Genomic DNA, 18,774 nt, shown 5'->3' with positions numbered 1-18,774 from the left:
AAGCAGCCTTTTCACTAGAACTAATTTAACCCTGCTACTAAAACATGACCCTGCTGGGGATTTTACCGGAGGTCTCAGGTATTAAATGAGGTTTCTTTCTTTCTTTTTTCTTTCTTTCTTTCTTTCTTTCTTTCTTTCTTTCTTTCTTTCTTTCTTTCTTTCTTTCTTTCTTTTTTTTGAGACTGAGTCTGGCTGTGTTGCCCATACTGGAGTACAGTGGGGCAATCTTGGCTCACTGCAACCTCCACTTCCTGGATTCAAGTGATTCTCCTGCCTCAGCCTCCTGAGTAGCTGGGATTACAGGTGTGCACCACCACGCCTGGCTAATTCTTGTATTTTTATTAGAGATGCAGTTTCACTATGTTGGCCAGGCTGGTCGCAAACTCTTGACCCTCAGGTGATCCATCCCCCTCGACTTTTCGAATTGTTGAGATTGTAGTCATGAGCCACCACGAGCAGCCTTAAATGAGGTGTTTATTTATTTATTTATTTTTATTTTTTATTTTTTTTAAGGTGGAGTCTCACTCTGTCACCCATGCTAGAGTGCAGTGAGGCAATCTCGGCTCACTGTAAGCTCCGTCTCCTGGGTTCGAGTAATTCTCCTGTCTCAGCCTCCAGAGTAGCCAGGACTTGGGACTACAGGTACACGCCACCTGCCCAGATAACTTTTGCATTTTTTGTAGAGATGGGATTTCACCATATTGGTAAGGCTGATCTGGAACTCCTGACCTCAGGTGATCCCAAATTGCTGGGATTACAGGCGTGAGCCACCTCACCCAGACCTAAATGAAATTTCTTTACCCTTACCCTGGGAGAGGTTTAATGTCTCCCAGCTCTGAATGAGCACTGAGACTTATCAGCTCCCAGCTTCCAGTAGTCATTCTTTCCTGGTGGTTTTGTTTATCTGGTCTCATGAAGTTTTATTTTATGCATGTACAGCTTAGTAATCAACCAAAGACTCAAAGGAATCGCTATGTAGATATCTGGGGTTCTTTCTCTACAGAGCTTCCCCTTCTCAATATTCTGCCCACAAACTCCAGCCACCTCAACCTCCCCAAACTCTGTTCCTCTTCTTTGTGCTGTGGTTCAGATAGAAACCAGGGAAATTGTAAGGTTTACCTCATTATTTTCTTTCTTTCATGGATCACAATCTTGTAGTACCTGTTGTTTCATATATTCAATCTAGTTTTCTGGTTGCTTATAGAGATGGGTCAAGTTTGCTTCCACGCATTCCATCATGGTCAGAAGGTGGAAATCTCTGGAGATTTTATTGGAAACATACTAAATATGCATATCAAATCTTCCATCCCAAAGATACTTTTTGTCTGTTCATACATTTGGTGTTTCTTTAGTATTATTTATTTAAGAGCTAATGCCTAAAGCCAAGCATGGTGGCTCATGCCTATAATCCCAGCACTATGGGAGATCACATGAGCTCAGGAGTTTGAGATCAGCCTGGCCAACATGGCAAAACCCCATCTCCACTAAAAATACAAAACATTTAGTCGGGTGTGGTGGCATGCCCCTGTCATCCCAGCTATCCCGGAGGCTGAGGCATAAGAATCACTTGAACCTGGGAGGCAGAGGTTGCAGTGAGCTGAGATCCCACCACTTCATCTCAAAAAAAAAAAAAAAAAAAAAAAAAAAAGAGCTAGCGATAATGCATACAAATATCAGAAAGCAATATACATTAAAATGTATATTGTGAAACATTCCCCTCCCATTTATTCTCACAAATTCCCTTCTACTCCAAATAGGAAACCACTGTTATTAGCCTTTCTGTATGTCCTTCCAGATACAGTTTTAATGTGAAAACAGGAAGACAGAACATGCTTTCTGCACTGCAATTTTTTGTGTGTAATAATGTGTCTTGGCATTCTCTTTATAGAAGTATAACATTTTCCTCATGGTTTGTTTTTCATAGCTGATTGTAATTCATGTTAATGATACTTCATAATTTGTTTTAGCAGTCTCTTATTGATGAGCATTTATTAAAGTGAAGAATTTCACAAGACTGCAGGGTAACAAATCAATACACAAAACAATTATAGATTATTATAAATATTTGAAAAGTTTTTGAAATACTATTTAATCCTCTGTCTATCTATCTATCTATCTATCTATCTATCTATCTATCTGTCTGTCTAACATCTATCAATCACCTAAGCATTCTTGAGCTTTTGGCTGTTTTCTTGAGACCTGTCTTCCAAAGATAGCTGCTCTCTATTCTCTTCTGCTGTTTGGGATACTTTGATGGAAACTTTTGAAAGCAGTTAATAATGAAAGTTTATTGTTGAGTCAGAATGAATTAGGGCTGAATTTGAGCTTTTCCACTTTCTCAACCTCTCTGAACCTGTTTATATTTTCTGATTTTTCTTGTGCCATTTCAGTAACTTGAGTTTCTCAAAAAAAAAACAAAAACAAAACAACAACAACAAAAAACTGTCCACTCATCTAAGTTGTCAAATGTATGATATAAAGTTATCAGCATAATATCTTTTCGTTTGTTTTTAATATCTGTAGAACTTATGCATTTCTAATGTTAATAATTTATATTTTCTTTCTTTTCTTCTTGATTAGTCTTGCTATGGCTTTACCAGTTTTATTCATCTGTTCTACGTCTATTATATATATGTTTTCTGATTCACTGATTTTCTTTCTTATGTATATTATTTTCTTCCTCCCATTGCCTTTTGTTTGGGCCTCTTTCTCTAGCTCTCTGAAGTAGATGCATTCAAGGTTATGTTTCTCTGTAGATGCTGTTTTAGCTGCATCCCATAAATTTTTGTTTTATTTACGTTATCGTTCTGTTTGAAAAGTCAATCAATATTTCAAGTGAAGTTCCCACTTACATTCATTGCAAATATGAATATATTTTAGAAATTTTTCTCTATCATCTTCTCTTATGCTTTCTATTTTTACTGCCTGTTCTGTGCTTACATTTCTTTACCTTCCATGGCATTTATTACATTGATATTTCCTTCATCCCATTTCCCCCTCAATTAGTTTGGAAGGTTTATACCATATTTATATTCTAGATGCATACTCTAGCAAATTTTAATATTTACACTTACGAAAATCTGGGGTAAGTTTGTATTGTATTCTTTTCCTTACAAGAGCTTTGGAATACTCTGTATGCTATACAACCTGTATATTAATCCATTTTAGTGGAAGAATTGTAAAAGCAATAAATAAAAATAGAAAGTGCTGAAATCAGTGACATGAAGGATGAGTTCCTAAAAATTAATTAAAATAAAACAGAAAAGAAGAAAAAATTGAAGAATATGAGAAAAGGGGCAGATATGAAATATAAGAACAATCCAACAAACGCAACTAGTTTCTTTAAGGGGAAGAATGTTGGAAAGAAATAAGTGGCCAGGCACGGTGGCTCATGCCTGTATCCCTGGCACTTTGAGAGACTGAGGTAGGAGGATCACTTGAACCCAGGAGTTCAAGACCAGCCTGGGCAACATAGGGAGACATCCCCATCTCGAGAAAGAAGAAAAAGAAAGAAAGGAAAGAAGGAATGAAGGAGGGGAGGAAGTACTTAATGGATATGGATATGAATAAAACCTTTTTTTTTTTTCTTTTTTGTTTTTTGAGACAGGGTTTGGCTCTGTCACCCAGGCTGGCGTGCAGTGGTGCCATCAGAGCTCACTGCAACTTCTGCCTCCCAGCCTCAAGCCATTCCCTCAACTCAACCTCCTGAGAAGCTGGGACTACAAGGATGTGCCACCACAGCCGGCTAATTTTTGTATTTTTTTATTATTATTTTTTTTATTTTTAGAGACGGGATTTTGCCATGTTACCCAGGGTGGTCTCGAACTCCTGAGCTCAAGTGATCTGCCTGCCTTGACATCCCAAAGTGCTGGGATTACAGGTATGACCACCATGCCTGTTTGACACTTCTTAAATGACAAAAATATCCTGACAAATTGTGTTTCAGGAAAATACTTGATAATAAACTATCTAAACTGATACGTATCTCGGCAAATTCACTAGAATTCTAGGATTAAGGATTTTTTTAAAATCAGAAAAATGATAAAAATAATAATGTTATGGGCATCCAAACAAAAATTCAAGTTACCTATGAGGAGAATACTATGAGGCTGACTGAGACTTCAACTACAACAGAAACCTTACGTTACAGGAAAGTGAAGCAAGGTCTACAAAACCTCAAGGAAAATGTGTCACGCAAGAACGGTACATGCAAAGAGCTGTCATCTCATATAAAGGTGCTAACAGATATTTTTAAGCGTATGCAATTTTGTAAATATACTACTTAACAAATCTTCTTGAATATCTATTAGGTTAAGCATATTAAATAGGCATTTTTCTGAGCAACAGTGGTCAAATATCAGCAATTTTATACAGTTTAACATAGCGTTTGTTCACGAAAAGATCAATGAAAAAGCTATGTTGAAAGAATTTGAATTTAGAATGACAATTTTAAAAGCGTATGAGTTGTGGTTTGAGAAGAGAATGTAAGTGCTAGCAATTTGACAGAGTAGAAAGAAAAATAAAAGTAATTTGAAGTGTTGAGATGGAGGAAGGAGAAGAGGTGAGAAGAAATTCAATTATACCTATTTCTTCATCATTAACATGGGGACAGGGAGGTCTACAGTCAACAATTTCTTTAACAACAGCATGGTTAGCCCCTGTCTTAGTCCATTTTGTGTTGCTATAAAGGCATACCTAAGGCTGAGTAATTTATGAAAAGAAGTTCATTTGACTCACAGTTCTGCACACCCTAAGAAGTAGGGTGCCGGTATCTGCTTCCGGTGAGGGTCTCAGATTACTTTACTCTTGGTGAAAGGGGAAAGACAGCAGGCATCAAATGGCCAGAGAGGAAAAAATAAGAGAGGGGAGGGTTCCAGGCTATTTTTAACAATCAGATGTTGTGGGGACTGATAGAGAGGGAAATCACTCGTTACCATAAGGATGTCACCAAGACTTTCATCAAGGATCTGCTCCCGTGACCCAAATATCTCCCACCAGGCCCCAACACCAAAATTGGGGATTGCATTTAAATATGAGGTTTAGAGGGGACCAATATACAGACTATTTCAGCCCCCATTTATTTATTTGTGCTCCTTCTTTTTTTTTTTTTTTTTTTTTTTTTTTTTTTTTTTTTTTTACCAGGGGAAAGCGTGAACGCATTCCCTCACCACCACAAATTATGCAGTCGAGTTTCCCACATTTGGGGAAATCGCAGGGGTCAGCACATCTCGAGTGCAATGGATAAGCCTCGCCCTGGGAAAACCACCTTCATGATCATGGTATCTCCCCTGCCAGGTAAGTATCCTTCTCTTCTTTCATAGAAGTTGGAGAGCTAAAACTGTAGCCATCTCAGCATCCTTTGCAACTAGGGAGAGCAGGACAGCCCCATTCTTACCCAGTGAGATACATGTGCAGATCTGCTTGGAGAGGATCTCTTCTTTGAATAAAAAGACAAAGCTACTAAAGGAGAAGAAAATGGCTCCGTTATTTCTGCCTAGGACGTAGATATGACTCCCACCGCCCTCCCGCCTCCCCCACGCCCCGCCCTGGAGCTATAGCATTCATCTACTGACACTGAACTTTGTAGAAGTAAAAGACAGAAGGAGCCTGGGATGCTGATGAAATTGCGAAGCCACCGACACAGCCCTGGACTGCCTATCTCATCAGCTTTCATGTACACCTTCTTATTTAATAAGGTATTGATTATTAAAGCCAAACTCTTTCTTAACTGATCCAAAATTTGGTACCCATAGGTGAGGCACTGTAAGTAACACAGTCTAGTGCGTAGAACTGGCTGAACGGACAGCAGAAATTCACCCTTCATGGCCCATGTCCAGAGGCAGGCAAACCTGTGATTGCGGCCTGGTCCTGCCACTAACTGGCTTTGTACCCTGGTCAGATTACTTAATTCAAGCCTTCCTTTCCTCATCTTACATCTGGATAATGAAAACATTATTTTTACATTATTTGGTACATTAAAAGAGAAATGCATGTGTGTAACACAATGGCTGGCACATAATAGCGCCAAGAAGTGGTAGCTTTTTAAAAGCCACAGGTAAGCTGGGGCCACTCTATCTTTCTAAGACATGATTACACTTGGCTTGAACCCCTATTTCACAACCCTGTGAAAATCCAGACCTTACCTGTGATAGGTAGACTTCCAAGTTGGCCCTGATGGCCCCAGCCTCTTGGTCTTCCTGCCCTTGCATATAACTCCTTCCCCTGAGTGTGAGCTGAACCTAGAGACTTAATAATCGATAGACTATGGCAAAGTTGAAGGGACATCACTTCAATGATTAGGTTACAAGAGATTGTGACTGCTGTCTTGCTAGTGATCTCTGTTGGATGGGTCCACATGACAAGGAACCAAGGGTGGCCTCTGGCCAGCAACCAGAGAGAAGAAGAGAATTGTTCTCCTGCACAGTTTTCTTTTTTCTTTTTCTTTTTTTGGTGACGGAGTTTCACTCTTGTTACCCAGGCTGGAGTGCAATGGCGCGATCTCGGCTCACCGCAACCTCCGCCTCCCGGGTTCAGGCGATTCTCCTGCCTCAGCCTCCTCAGTAGCTGGGATTACAAGCATGTGCCACCATGCCCAGCTAATTTTTTGTATTTGTAGTAGAGACGGGGTTTCACCATGTTGACCAGTATGGTCTCGATCTCCTGACCTCGTGATCCACCCGCCTCGGCCTCCCAAAGTGCTGGGATTACAGGCTTGAGCCACCGCGCCCGGCTCCTGTACAGCTTTCTGATGAGACCCCAGCCTTGGCAACATCTTGACTGTCACCTTTTAAAAGAACCTTGAGACAGAGAACTCAGCTCAGCCATGCTTCGACTCCTGACTCACAGAAACAGTGAGATTATCAAAATGGACTCTTTTAAGCCACTAAGTTTTGAGGTAATTTGTCACACGGTGGATTAAACTTCCATAGAATTTTGACATTGAACATATCCAGACAGACCCAACTATTTTGCGAGTGATGTATTTTCCATGAGGATTTAGGTCAAGCAGAGACTTCATTCCCTTTCCTCTCTCCTTCCTTTCCCTTGAGCAATGAACAATAGCATACTATTTCCCTTGATCTGCGACAAACAGTTCTACCCGTATTTAGGACCAAGCACCTGTCAAAAATACAGTTTCCCTAAAGGAAAACTAGTCATTGTAGTAAAGAAGACACCTGGGCTCATCTGTCTATTACAGCACTATTCACAATAGCAAAGTCATGGAATCAACCTAAGTGTACAGCAACAGATACAGAAGATACAGAAAATGTGGATACAAAAAATGTGATTGTGTGTGTGTGTGTGTGTGTGTGTGTATAACACATTTAATATTCCATGGTGTGTATATATATCATATTAATATTTATATTATATTGGTATAAATATAGTGCTTAGTATTAATTAGGATTACTATACTAATTAATAGTATATTACTAACGGTAATTAGTACCAATATTAATATTAATTAGTATAGTAATACTAACTGGTATATAATATATAGTATATATAATAGTATATAGAATGTTATATATACTAGATTATATACCAAATATTAATGCTAAAGCATTAGTATTAACATATTTATGTAATATTAATATAGTAATCAATTATTAATTAATTAATAATTGATATGTATTAATATATACTGTATATATTACTGTAAATGCTATAATATATTATACTAATGTAGTATTAATACCATATAAATATATAGTATATATTAATGTCAATTATTAACATATTAGTATATCAGTACTATATAAATATATAACATTGATGTTAAAGTATTAGTATTAGTACTAAATATTAATGCTACATAGATAGTATTAGTGTTAATGCTATACATAGTATAAATACTACACACACACACACACACACACACACACACACACACACACACACCCTGGAATACTATTTAGCCACAAAAAAGAATGAAATCATACCTTTTGCAGCAACATGGCTGAAACTGGAGGATACTTTCCTAAGTGAAATGATTCAGAAACAGAAAGTCAAATATCTCATATTCTCCCTCACGAGTGAGCCCTAACACTGGATACACATGGACATACAGAGCAGCATGAGAGACACTGGAGGCTGCAAAAGTGGGAGGGTGAGAGAGGGGTGAGAAAAACCTACCCACTGGGCACAAGTTACGCTGTTTGAGTAGCGGCTACACTAAAAGCCCAGACTTTGCCACTATGCAGTATCTCTGCAAAACTGCACATGTACTACCTAAATCTATTTTTTAAAGTCCTCCTAAGAGAAATTCTGGAGAATCCAAATTTTTCTATCTTGTTACACAGCACTTGCCTTCCACCGACCAAAACCATATTGAAAGGAACAGTAGCGGAAGTCTGAGACGAACATGGCGTGGCTTCCGAGAAGAATCTGTGTGCACAGAGAAAAGATGAAGAGAAGAGCACGCATTTCCACTTTAGGAAGAGATAGAGGCGCTGAGACCTCTTTCCTGCAAGGCAGTGGCTGCATGATAAGTTATTCGTTTGTCTGGAATCTTTAGATATCGCCCCTTCTGGAGGCCAGAGAATATGTCAATCTGGAGGCCAACAGATTCTCACCAGCCATCTGAAGAGCGCAGTATCGTTCTCAATTCAAATGGGAAAGATCAGAGAGAATATCTCCTCTGGGCTTACTCGACAGATAGCATGACCTGAGTTTGCTGCCTGACTCTTGAGATATCCCCTAGACCTTGCCACCTGACCGAGTTTACAAGGTAGAGGCCAGAGGAAGATGACTCCTTGTTTTCTGTCTAACATTGGTGAGAGAGGATAACTATCAGAATGAAGCCAGATCCTGGAAACAAAAGCTTTGGGCATGAACAGTAAAGAACTACTAATACTCAGTATTATGGGAGTGGTAACGTCCCGCAGATTGAATACATTCAGAGAAAATTGTTGGAGACTGGAATTGGGAGGCAGAGGTGAAGGCCAAGTACTCAGGATAAGGCATTTGCACTGAACATGGTGTGGAGGCCGTGGGTAGCAGTATGCTCAGGCACATGGACATCACATGTACACCTCTCCTTTCTCTTTTTTGCCCTTTTGAGACAGGATCTTACTCTGTTGCCCAGGCTGGAGTGCAGTGGCACTATCTCGACTCACTGCAACCTCCACCTCCCTGGCTCAAGGGATTTTCCCACCTCAGTCTCCCAAGTAGCTGGGACTAAGGGCGTGCGGCAGAATGCCCCTGGCTAACTTTTGCAATTTTTGCAGAGATGGGGTTTCGCCATGTTGCCCAGGCTGGTCTTCAACTCCTGGGCTCAAGTGATCCACTCTCCTTGGCCTCCCAATATACTGGGATTACAGGCTTGAGCCACCATGCCCAGCCCACAACTCTCCTTTTATTTGGCATTGTCCTCCTGGCTCCTTATTCTCACGTGTGTCTATCTTCAGTCTAGGTTAGGAAGCGGTAGGGCTGGGATTCTACTCAGGCTTCCTGACTCCAGTTGAAGGCTTTTTCCGCAAGGTGTAGGAAGTGCTACATACCCTGTGGTCCATCACCGAGAAATCCAATTGCCCTTTGAAGGAGAGAAGAGGGATTACTAGAACACCCAGAAAGTTCCAAACTTAGCGATTGTAGGAACTAGGGCAAGTCACTCACTTTCTCTCCAGGTGTTCACAAAGATTATTCACTTCCCCTCAACTCTCAGGATGCTTCCACTTCCACTATGACTCTCCGCTGATGATGTCAACCCTGACTTCAGAGGGAAAAAGCAGAAGCCCTCAAACGGAACTCACAACCTACTTGCAATCCTCCTCCCTCTTCCATTCAAGCGTCTCTCCAGTCTAAGGTGGTCTCTCCCCACATGCTTGAGATTCTATCCTCCTCTGCCTTCTTAATCTTAGGGCTACTGATGCTTTTTCTCCTCTCTTATTTCTTCAACTTCCTTCTCCCTCTGTAAAGACTTCTCATAAAGAATAAAACATGTTCAAAATCTTCCCTTCATCCAGTAACCCCTTCTGGTCTTTTCTTTCTCTCCCCTCCACAGCCAAAATCTTCGAAAGAGCCATCCAAATGTGTATCTTTCTTCCCGAGTCTCATTTTCTCCTCAAGCCCCTGCAAGCTGGATTTCATCCTAACCACTTCAGTGAGATCACCGTGGATCTCCATGTCACTGACTTAGTGAGCACCTTTCAGTCCTCATCTTACTTGGTGTCTCTGCAACATTTGACACGACAGTCCACTTGCTCCTAGAAACAAAAGCTTTCCTGGGGTTCCAGGAGACCATACTCTACTGGTTTTCTTCCTTCTTTTCTGACTTTTCTCTGATCTGCTTGCAACTTCTTCACTTCTATTCACTCCTAAGGTAAGCTCTGTCCTGGGCTTTTCGCAGTTCTCACTGTGCACTCTCTCCCTGGGGTATCGCAACCTGCTTCATGGTTTTGTTATGACCTGCAGATGACTCCAAAATCTTTTTTTTTTTTTTTTTTTTTTTTTTTGAGACACCATCTCACTCTTGCCCGGGCTGGAGTGCAGTGACATGATCTTGACTCACTGCAACGTCTGCCTCCTGGGTTCAAGTGATTCTCCAGCCTCAACCTCCCGAGTAGCTGGGATTATAGGCACACACCACCACGCCTGCCTAATTTTTGTATTTTCAGTAGAGACAAGGTTTCACCATGTTTACCAGGCTGGCCTTGAACTCCTGGCCTCAAGTGATCCGCCCACCCCAGCCTCCCAAAGTGCTGGGATTGCAGGCATGAATCACTGTGCCCAACGAAAATCTATTTTTTAAAACATATTTATTTTATCAAAATCCAGTTGCCCACTAGAAGTTTCCATCTGGATGTGTCCCCAGACCCTTAACTTCAACATGGTTAAATGGAACTCAACTTTTCCCAAACCTGCTTTTTCTTTTTCTTTTTTTTTTTTTTTCGATCTTGTTAAGTGATGCTAAACACATCCCATTGCCTAAGCCAGAAACCTGGACGTAATTCTTGACTTATTTTATTCCTCACATTTTTCCTTTGACCAAACACCAAGTCCTGTGATCCTATATCTGGAGTCTCTCTTGAGTGCATCTGAGGAGTGCACCCCTCCCCCACTGCTACCACCGGAGACCAGGCCCCTACAGATCTCGCCTGTGTTATCACAATCATTTTTTAAAACTGGTCTTCCTAACTACACTGCTGATCCCTTCCCATTGATTCTCCAAACTGCAACCAGAATCGTCCTCCTGAATATAAACCTGATCACTTTTAAAAAAATCCTCCAATGTCTTTTCATTGCCAGTCAATTTCCTTAACAAACTTTGGCGCTTTTCTCATTCTCTGGCCTCTATTACCTTTGCTCACTGCTAGCCACTTCCTACCTCGTGTTTTATATCCATTCTAACCCAGTGCTCTCAAATGGGCTACCCACTGGCCCATTAAAACCCACAGGTGTGTTTTATTTGGCACATGCAGTATATTTTTTAAGTTGAGCCAATATTTAAAATCAGGGAATTTCTCATAAAAATCCAGGTTTTCAGTTTCTTTTGAAAAATTGGAACAGGCGTTAACACCCCTCCTCCCACCTTGCTTGCATGGCCACAGTCTGTTGGAGCTGAGTATGTTAGTCCCCGGCTCCTAGTGCCTCTCTGACATTAAGGCTGAACATGCAGTGAATGTTGCTTTCATGGTTATTCTGTTTTCTCTGTCTGCAACATACTCATTCATTTCTCCTTGCCTGGCGAGCTCCTACATTTCCTTGGATCTCACTTTGATCATCACTTCCCCAGGGAGATCTCCCTTGATTCCTAGGGTCTTATATACATAGTCCTATAACGCAAAAGCAAAGAACCTCTCTCACACTAGGGATTTGGTATTGGTCAGGCAAGGAAGGGAGTTAGGCTCTGAGGTGGTAAAGAGACTGTAAGTAGATCACAGGAGTAGCCATTGATTTTGGGGACCACACCCGTGTCCCAGAGCAGAAGTCTGAGGCAGCCAATCCTTACAACATTACATGCTTTTCTGGGTCACGTTGAAAGCGACTTCCAGTGCGTTGGTCTGTCATGTATTTCTTCTGGGTGCTATCCTTATGCTTCTTATGAACAACCAAGTCATAAGAACCAAGTCATTTAAGAGTTGTGTGCCTCAAAGGTATTATGTGTTGTACTAGCACTAAGACAGGTATAAATAAATAATTCATAGTTTTATCTTCTGACGAGTACATGATTCAGTGAAGAAAACATGCACACATACAAATAATTGGAATAAAATTGTGAAGCCAGTAAAGGTATATATACAAGGCATAACAGGAATATGATCGCAGGGACATTATTTCTGCTGAGGAACTCAGGCAAAGCTCTTACAGGGAAATGCATGAACCAAATCTTGTGGACCTGGAAACCCCACCACAAAACAAAGCTGGAAGAAAAGCCATGCGAAGTAGTAGGAGTCCATCCTAATTCCACAGTGTTAAACAAACTTACGCTAACAGAGTTTCAAAGTACACAAAGCAAAATCTGATAGACTGAAAGAAGTCAGTCAGTTCTACAGTTATTATTGAACATTTCAGTGCTCTTTTCATACTAACTTATGCCCTGGAGAAATCACTCAGCTTTTTGCAGACTTAGTCTGCTCATCTCTGGAGGAGGGATAACGCTATAAGATGCTTATATTTTAGAGTTGTGGGAGTGAAATGGCATAGAGGAACTTAGAGTCTGTTAAGAGCTGTACAAATGTAAGATTTATCACTTTCAGGTATCCCGTATCAATACTTTTCTCATCATTGCACAGCAAACAAATAGGTTGATAAACTCTTGAATATTTACTTTCTGCTGGCCACTAGGTTAAAGGCTAAGCCCAAGAGGTCTCGGAAAATGTTGGCAGCCTGCAGTAGGTCACAGTCTAATACAGACGACAGACACTGATAATTATGCCATATACTTGCATATTGTGTGTATATATGTATATGTAATCATATGTTATATATAATAGGTATTATATATTAATATATGTTTATATACTATAAGTAATACTTTGGCCAGGTGTGGTGGCTCACTCCTGTAATCCCAGCACTTTGGGAGGCCAAAGCAGGTGGATCACTTGAGGTCAGGAGTTCAAAACCAGACCGGCCAACATGATGAAACCCCGTCTCTACTAAAAATACAAAAATTAGCCATGCGTGGTGGTGCGTGCCTATAATCCCAGCTACTTGGGAGGCTGAGGCAAGAGAATCGCTTGAACTTGGGAAGCGGAGGATTCAATGAGTCAAGATCTCATCACTGCACTACAGCCTGGGTGACAGAGCGAGACTCTGTCTCAAGAAATAAAATACATTAGATTATTATGAAAGCTTTAACACAGAAGGAAGCAGAGGGCACCAAGTATCACAAACACCTAGCATTTCTTCCTTTGCTGACATATTCAGATGTGAACTTCCTGGGTGCCAAGCCCATCATGAGACTTTACAAATGGTGAGTGAGACCGGCCAAGTCTCTTTGCCTGTGGAACTCATGTGCTTGTAAGCTGGGTGCTTGTGAGCTGAGTGTGTGTCCGGAGGGGGTTGTTGGGGGGGAGGTGATGGTAGTACTCCAGATAACGAACAAGTAAATATATAAATAAACAAAATCAAATAATGACTTTCTTGGAAGGAAATCAACAGGGTAATACAGCAGACACTGAGCAGGGCAATTTTAGATACCATGGTTGGAGAAGGCCTCTTTGATGGCAGCCTGAAGGGTGAGGAATCAGCCAGGTGAGTGGTGATGGTGATGGGGCGGTGTGTGTAGGGAAGAGGGGAAGACAGCATTTGTGACGGGGAACCATATTTGCTAATGGTTGGTAGTTGGGTGACTCCAACTTGCACAAAGCGCAGAATGAAGCTATGTGCAAACTTTTTAGAAGTGGGATCCCAGAGGGCAGGGACATTACCCCAGTAATCCAGATAGGGGTCCATCCTCTGGCTGGGGTCTTAGGAGACCGCCCAGTTCCAGCTCTCCTGCAAACCCTGCAGGGAGTTTGAGAAGTGACGTGGAGAAAGACAGCCACTTTTCCTTGCCCTTTCTGAGCTTCGCCCCCTACTCCATCTTCTCCTTGTCCCATTCTCCTGAGGGTATGGGGGCATGTGCCATCCTTCCAGGCGGTAATTGCATTTAAACCAAAAATCCTGGAAGACTGGAAATCCTGAAGTCCCGAAAGGTATTCAGCTCATGTGGGAAATTCAGACCCCACTTGAAGAATCATCGTCACTATGGACGCTATGTTCTCTTTGGGGGCAGGCGGAAAGAGAGGGGCGCCACAGCCTCTCTCCCTGTCCCAGAGCAGACTGGAGCCCCTGAGGATGGTGCCACTGGTCTGTTGGCCCTACGTTCTCATGGCAACTCTGAAATTCAGGTTTCTGTTGCTGCCATGAGGAGGAAATGGGGAAGAAAACGCCTTCGCCTGAATGCATGCCTTTTGGTTGCATTGGGGCTGGAGTGAGTTAGGACGGGGTCGGGTGGGATCTGGGGTGAGCGCGCAGGCCTCAGTACTAGCCGTGCCCGTGCGAGTGCACGTGTGTAGCTGTGTGTACGAGATTCCAGTTTGGGGGACGTTTTACATAAAGTGAGCGTCTAGCCACGTTCACCTCCTCTCCCGGCCGCCCCTTTCTCAGAATTGCAGCGCCCCTTCCCTCGAAGCCGAGCCCGCCTGGCTGTCCACTGCGTCCCTCCTGGATGGAGAGAGGGGCGCGGGGAGCCGCCTGAGTGGGAGGCGGGGGCGCCCCTGGGCTCAGATGCCGCGCAGATGAGATCACATCCTCTCCCTCCCGGCTCCTCCGAGGATGAAAGGCGAGAGGAGACTGCAATGCCTGCGGGACGAGCAGGGCCAGGCTTTGCTTGGCCGGGGCCGGAATGACCTCACAGTGATGTGGGAGATCGGGTCCCACCTTGCAGCTCTCCCCGGGGCGGACGGCGAGGCTGGGACCGCGTGCGTGGCCTGCGACTGTCGGTCCCCCAGGCTCCGGGGAAGGGGACTCCGGGCGGGGAGGCCAGGACGCAGGGCGCGCGGCTCCGCTGGAGGGAGGCGAGGCCCGGGGGCGGTGGGAAGGGGACTGAGGGGAAGCGAGGGGATCCCCGGAGCCGAAAGTCAGGAAGAGCGAAGAGAGGAGGAGCAGGGGAAGACGGGGTGAGGGGCTGCGGGTGAGCAAAGGAGACGGCTCAAGGCACCAGGCCCATTCCCTGAAAAAAAAAAAAAAAAAAAAAAAAGCATCTGGCCTGGTTGTTACCCAGGCAGTGAAAATGGTGACAAATTCGCTGGATAGGATATGAACATTCTCTTGAGACGAGTGAAAAGGTGAGGGAAAGATAGAAACTGCGGGAATGGGAGCGTTGGTGTGTCTTGCGCCCTGGAGACCAACTTGGGACTGGAAGCAAGGAGGTGAACTTGGGGCTTGAACCAAAGAAGGCGGCCTCCTCGAAGACGCACGACAGCCCTAGGGAGCAGCTGTCCTGGGGAGCGGAGCCGCAGGGACCTGCGGGGTGGCCTTCACATGCCCCTAAGATAATTCGAGGCCTAGTTTTGAAAATGACCCGTCAAGCATCTAAAATGTTTCATCATAACTTCAAATACTTGCAAATGATGTGACTCTTGCCATATTGATATTGTATTAACATTTAAAAATATGTTCTGTTATCTCACTCTGAAGTGTCTCAAATGGAATCTACTGACTTGATCTCGATCACCATCTGTTAAAAAAATTCATGTAAAAGTCCTTGAGAGTTGGAAGTTTTATGTCGTTCTCTTGTCTCCTTCAACCCCACAGGATCGTATCTAATCATATTTTTTTGGATTGAAAATATTTTATTTTCCAGTCTCTTGAGAACAGGAGCTCAAGACAAGGCTTGGCAACAGGGGAAGACCCTGTCTCTACTTAAAAAACCAAAAATTAGCTGGGCATGATGGCACATGCCTGTAGTCCTAGCTACTTGGGAGGCTAAGGTGGGAGGATCACCGGTGCCCAGGAGGTGAAGGCTGCAGTGAACTGTGATTGTGTCACTGCACTTCAGCCTGGGTGAGACAGTGAGGCCTTGTCAGAAAGAAAGAAAGAAAGAAAGTAAGACGGTAAGAAAAGAAAGAAAGAAGAAAGAAAAGAACAGAAAGAAAACATTTTATTTTATTCATTTGTTGTTTCTCTGCCACAAAAATGTGCATTTATATTAAAATAATGTTTTTCTTTGACTTTACATAGTATTCATACTCTTATGAATACTTAATAAAGGATAAAATTTTACTAGATATGTGTTTTCAATTAGGCCATATGTCCATGGATAAATATTACTTACGTGATTCAAGATCAATTTCATTCTGATTTTTAATCTTTTTGAATACCTTGTTCACATTAAAATAGATGGCAAGAGAAGTTTTACAATGACAATGTCATCCAATTCTTTGAACTACTTCCAAATTATTTGCTAAAAAATCACATGGTGATGTCACATCAAAACTATTTTTTTGTCAGTTGATAATAACTGATGACTCCTTTTTTAATATGTCAAAAACAAAGAAAAGTCATGTGACTTACAAATGATTTGTTACTCAGGTAATAGTGTTAATCCCGTTTCTTGCAATTCAACCAAGAAGGCTTTACCCAGGCATATTAAATGTGTTTTAATTATACCTGTTACTCTCTCTTTCACTTAAAGGCACCTTGTTTAACCACATGTTCTCAGAAAGGTTTGGGAAAAATAGAAATATTTTGTAATTTTAATTGTATATTTGTATTAACACATTTGTATCAATTGCTTGAAATATATATTTCATAAAAAACCTTAGTGGTACAAATTTGTTTCACTCTATTTGTGAAAAATATTTAATGGATAACCCATCAGCCAAGTTAGACTTAGCTTCTGTCAGAAAGAGCCTGCCTTCCTTTCTCAACTCAAAGAAATGTGTTAATAGGAAGGAACTCTTTTGACAACCTCATAAAGGAGGCTTGCTATGCATTTGTCACTGGAGGGGATATGGAAGCAGCACCTGCCATATCCCAGTGGAGTTCTCTGGGCTGTGGTCTCACGGGACTGTCTCTTAGAAGCTACACAATCTTTCACAAGAGCAAGACAGAAGGGATCATTCCACAAAAATTGTTATCCTTCCACCTCCATTCTGCAGCATCACTAAATTGAAAACTCCCATCGTAAGCCAAATTACCCCATTTCTAAGGCCAAGCTTTGTCCTTAACAGAAACATGTACAAACCAGAAAGGGAAGCTCCAACCTCACTAACACTGTATCCCAGGAAGGATAAGTTTAACAGATGATATGTTGCCCTGACAATTAGCTGAGAGAGAAAATGGAATGGAGTAAGGAGAGAGAAGAATGACTTTGGAATAAGGAATGTCCAGGAAGGGTGGTTCAGGGTGGCATAACATCCCTGGCAACAAGAACATCCACTGGGGATGTTGATGGACTGCTAGAAGAGGCTTTGCCAAAGGCGACCTTCACCTGCTATTGTCTCAACTGTTTTCTGGGTCTGGCTACTTTGATAATATAAGTGAGCATCATGATGACAGGAGGAAAGCCTTCCATACAGGAAATTTTGACCAGACTATTAGTTGTCTTATGAGGTGACCAACTGTATGACCATGGAACATCTCTCCACTTATTTTCACTGAAGAGTAGGATTAGGGAGCAGGCCAGGCTCCCTAATTGGGAGGGCAAAGTTCTGTAGGGGTTTTAAAAATGAACATCATGTAACAAAATAAAAACTTTAAAACAAAATAGGTGGCTGGGCATCATGGCTCATGCCTGTAATTCCAGCACTTTGGGAGGCTGAAGCGGACAGATCACCTGAAGTCAAGAGTTCGAGACCAGGCTGGTCAACATGGTGAAACCCCATCTCTACTGAAAATATGAAAATTGGTGGGTGTGGTGGCACACACCTGTAGTCCTAGCTACTCAAGAGGCTGAGGCAGGAGAACCACTTAAACCTGGGGAGCAGAGGTTGTAGTGAACCAAGATCACACCACTGCACTCCAGCCTAGGCCACAGAGCAAGACTGTCTCAACAAAACAAAACACAACACAACAACACCTCTCAGAGACAGCAGTATACATGATTAGAGAATACTTTGATAAGCTACTTGATGGATATTTGTGTAGGTAAAACTCCAAGGAGCATACTCAGGGAATGACTAATAAGGTCTTCATTAATTTTTCAGTTCTTGTTGAATGGGGTTATGCAAGTATGGGCCAGAGCTGAATTGCTCAGGGCCATGAATGGCATCTCTACTGCATCCCCCCAGGAAGCACCTAGCAGCTCTAAACAAATGCTGAACATCTTCTGGAGAAAATGTGATCTTATCTCTTCTTGCCAAGCAGTAAGCATTTCAGAGCAGATTACAGCATTTGCTAGGAAGGTCTGCAGCCCAGATGAGTCAATTCAGTTCTCAGGCAGTTACTGGTAAGCTGATGTGGCATGATTTAAATCATGGCATATAATATGTCTGCATCCGTTGTCAAGGCAGAATGTTGATATGCATCTGTCTGAATCTGGTATTTCTCTCTCTGTTAAGAACTACAGCAGGGAAAGGGGGTTTTATATATTTAATCCCCACATTCATTTCCCAGGGTTGCCATAAATTACTACAGAATGATTGACTTAAACAGCAGAAGTGTATTCTTTCACAAATGTGGAGGCCAGAGGTGTGGAATCGAAGTGTGAGCAGGAGCATGATCCTCCAGAGGATGGCTTCCTTGCATCTTCCAGTTTCTTTTGATGGCTCCTGGGATTCTGTGGCTTGTGGAAACATCGCTCCAGTCTCTGCCTCTGTCTTCCCATGGCCTTTTTCCTTGTGT

At 42.3% G+C, this 18,774-nt stretch overlaps 1 non-coding gene across 1 annotated transcript; it reads right to left on the bottom strand.

Moving 5' to 3' along the window:
* Window positions 1-5,139: 5,139 nt before the first annotated feature.
* LOC120360816 (U1 spliceosomal RNA) lies at window positions 5,140-5,303 on the bottom strand. Its single transcript, XR_005577233.1, has one exon. It is a non-coding gene; the product is annotated as a U1 spliceosomal RNA (small nuclear RNA).
* Between the last annotated feature and the right edge of the window lie 13,471 nt (window positions 5,304-18,774).

Source organism: Saimiri boliviensis, chromosome 7, assembly GCF_048565385.1.
Source record: "Saimiri boliviensis isolate mSaiBol1 chromosome 7, mSaiBol1.pri, whole genome shotgun sequence".
Lineage (NCBI taxonomy): Eukaryota > Metazoa > Chordata > Mammalia > Primates > Cebidae > Saimiri > Saimiri boliviensis.
This window is presented reverse-complemented; position numbering and strand designations above follow the sequence as displayed.